This window comes from Salvelinus sp. IW2-2015, unplaced genomic scaffold (genome assembly GCF_002910315.2).
Source record: "Salvelinus sp. IW2-2015 unplaced genomic scaffold, ASM291031v2 Un_scaffold3920, whole genome shotgun sequence".
NCBI classification, from domain to species: Eukaryota; Metazoa; Chordata; class Actinopteri; order Salmoniformes; family Salmonidae; genus Salvelinus; species Salvelinus sp. IW2-2015.
The window spans coordinates 41,498-45,211 of NW_019945194.1; the positions used below are offsets into that span (position 1 = coordinate 41,498).

Genomic DNA, 3,714 nt, shown 5'->3' on the forward strand with positions numbered 1-3,714 from the left:
ACTGTATATGTACTGTATATGTACTGTATATGTACGTATATGTACTGTATATTACTGATATGTACTGTTATATGTACTTTTATGTATATGTTACTGTATATGTACTGTATATGTACTGATATGTTACTGTATACACCTTCTGCATCTCTTCAGACCTAAGACATTCTCTGAGAGTGCTCAGTGCATGCCACTCTCTCTCTCTTCTCTGCGTGTGTGGTGTGTCGTGTGTGGTGTGTGTGTGTGTGTGTGTGTGGTGTGTGTGTGTGTGTGTGTGTGTGTGTGTGTGTGTGTTCGTGTGTGTGTGTGTCGTGGGTCGTTGTGTGTGTGTGTGTGTGTGTGTGTGGTGTGTTGTGTGTGTGTGTGTGTGTTGTGTGTGTGTGTGTCGTGTGTCGTGTGTGTGTGTGTGTGTGTGTGTGTGCGGTGTGTCTTGTGTGTTGTGTGTGTGTGTGTGTGTGTGTGTGTGTGACAATAGCAAGAAATAGACATAACAGGAGTGGTCGGCATCCAGGGGGTGTGGCCAACAGGGAAACCATGTTTAAACCTGTTCACCTTGTCTGCTGCAACACCTTGAAGCAGTCTACACTCCACTCTCCACACACACCACAGAGAGAACACAAACTTTAACTGGATCATATTATATTGATATTTTGTAGCAGTATATATCATCAGGTATCATGTCTATCGTCGTGTATTTCAGCAGCGTGAGCGGATCCAGAGAGGTATGTGTTCTCACCTGTCTCATTACCTGGCTGCATCCACCTCACCACTCTGCCTCTTCACCTGATATGAGGAAGAAGAAGTCAAACTGAACATCATTGTACCTGTCTTGGACTAACACTTGCACTTCTCTTACTCTGACTTACTAACTCTGACTTACTAACTCTGACTTACTAACTCTTACTTACTAACTCTGACTTACTAGCTCTGACTTACTAGCTCTGGCTTACTAACTCTGACTTACTAGCTCTGGCTTACTAGCTCGGCTTACTAGCTCTGGTTTACTAGCTCTGGCTTACTAGCTCTGACTTACTAGCTCTGGCTTACTAGCTCTGGCTTACTAACTCTGACTTACTAGCTCTGGCTTACTAGCTCGGCTTACTAGCTCTGGTTTACTTAGCCTGGCTTACTAGCTCTGACTTACTAACTCTGACTACTAGCTCTGGCTTACTAGCTCTGGCTTACTAGCTCTGGCTTACTAGCTCTGACTTACTAGCTCTGACTTACTAGCTCTGGCTTACTAACTCTGACTTACTAGCTCTGACTTACTAGCTCTGACTTACTAGCTCTGGCTTACTAACTCTGACTAACTAGCTCTGCTTACTAGCTCTGGTTTACTAGCTCTGACTTACTAGCTCTGACTTTACTAGCTCTGGCTTACTAACTCTGACTTACTAACTCTGACTTACTAGCTCTGGTTTACTAGCTCTGGTTTACTAGCTCTGGTTTACTAGCTCTGACTTACTAGCTCTGACTTACTAGCTCTGACTTACTAACTCTGGCTTACTAGCTGACTTACTAGCTCTGGCTTACTATCTCTGCTTACTAACTCTGGTTTACTAACTCTAGCTTACTAGCTCTGGTTTACTAGCTCTGGCTTACTAGCTCTGGTTTACTAGCTCTGACTTACTAGCTCTGGCTTACTAAGCTCTGGTTTACTAGCTCTGGCTTACTAACTCTGACCTTACTACTGACTTACTAACTCTGACTTACTAGCTCTGGCTTACTAGCTCTTGACTTACTAGCTCTGACTTACTAACTCTGACTTACTAACTCTGACTTACTAGCTCTGGCTTACTAGCTCTGGTTTACTACTCTGGCTTACTAGCTCTGGCTTACTAACTCTGACTTACTAACTCTGACTTACTTAACTCTGACTTTACTTAGCGCTGACTTACTAGCGCTGACTTACTAGCTCTGACTTACTAGCTCTGGCTTACCAACTCTGACTAAAACTACTCTGGCTTACTAGCTCTGGTTTACTAGCTCTGACTTTACTAGCTCTGACTTACTAGCTCTGGCTTACTAACTCTGGCTTTGCTGATAGCTCCTTCATTGAGGAGAGTTGTGTACTGACTATGAGTTGTGGTTGTCTTACCTAGCTACGCTAAGATGAATAACAGGAAGTCACTCTGGGCAAGAGCATCTGATAAATAACTAAAATGTAAACGTTTACCTGGCTCACCTACCACACCACCTACCACGCCACTCCCGACTCGGCCTGCCTCTGTCAGGCTAACAGATTTCTGTGGACCACGGAACCACCGTACACGCAGGCTATCAAGCGTCTCAGAGTAAAAGTGATGATTTAGGATCAGTTGTGCTTTTTACAACACAATGAATTAGATTACATGGACAGATCCTAGATCAGAAATCGTGATCTGAGATACCGTCACACCGTCCCTGAGCTCTACTATGAATGTGGTGGGAGCTCTTACTGTCTCATATAGTAAACTACGACCTCTGTAATCATTATAATATTAAGTTATATAGTAAACTACGACCTCTGTAATCATTATAATATTAAGTTATATAGTAAACTACGACCTCTGTAATCATTATAATATTAAGTTATATAGTAAACTACGACCTCTGTAATCATTATAATATTAAGTTATATATAGTAAGCTACGACCTCTGTAATCATTATAATATAAGGTATATAGTAAACTACTACAGTATAGATCGTTACAATTTTTACAAAATCCTTCTATAGGCGATTCTGATTCACCCCTATGGGCCCTGGTCAACAGTAGTGCACTATATAGGGAATAGGGAGCTCTATGGACCCTGGTCAACAGTAGGGCTCTATATAGGGAATGGGGAGCTCTACGCCTCCCGGGTGGCGCAGTGGTCTAGGCCACTGCGCCACCAGAGTCTCTGGGTTCGCGCCCAGGCTGGGCTGGGTTCGCGCCCAGGCTCTGTCGCAGCCGGCCGCAACCGGGAGATCCGTGGGGCGACGCACAATTGGCATAGCGTCGTCCGGGTTAGGGAGGGTTTGGCCGTAGGGAGGGTTTGGCCGGTAGGGAGATCCTTGTCTCAGTATGTAAAAAAAAATGTAATAAAATGTATGCACTCTACTGTAAGTCGCTCTGGATAAGAGCGTCTGCTAAATGACAAAAATGTAAATGTAAAATGTCTATGGGCCCTGGTCAACAGTAGTGCCCTATATAGGGAATAGGGAGCCATTTGGGAAGCAGACAATGTTATAAATAAATGATTAATATGACAAATATTCTAAGTATTACTATTGATCTATATTATTGATACTGTTCCCATCCCGTCAGCTAAAGCAGCAGCAGAGCCAGATCTTCTCCTTCCTGGACTCTAAGAAGATCAAATACCAGGCGGTGGACATCACCCAGGGGTCAGAGGTCAAAGAGGAGATGAGGGAAGAAGACAGGAAACCCCACTTCTCTGCCCCCACAGGTCTTCAACAAGGACGTCTACTGCGGGGTGAGTCTAGAAGCAGCTAGGCACAAGGACCAGGCTCCATTCTGAATGGCCCCGTGTCCTATATAGTCTACTACTGTTGACCAGGGGCCTATTGTGTATGAGATGGCCCTGTGTCCTATATAGTCCACTACTGTTGACCAGGGGCCTATTGTGTATGTGATGGCCCTGTGTCCTATATAGCACTACTGTGACCAGGGCCTATTGTGTATGTGATGGCCCCGTTCCTATATAAGTCCACTACTGTTGACCAGGGGCTATTGT

The 3,714-nt window shown here is 44.3% G+C and overlaps 1 pseudogene; it reads left to right on the forward strand.

Moving 5' to 3' along the window:
- Positions 1-576: 576 nt before the first annotated feature.
- LOC139026118 (SH3 domain-binding glutamic acid-rich-like protein 3) lies at positions 577-3,498 on the forward strand (annotated as a pseudogene).
- Positions 3,499-3,714: the final 216 nt, after the last annotated feature.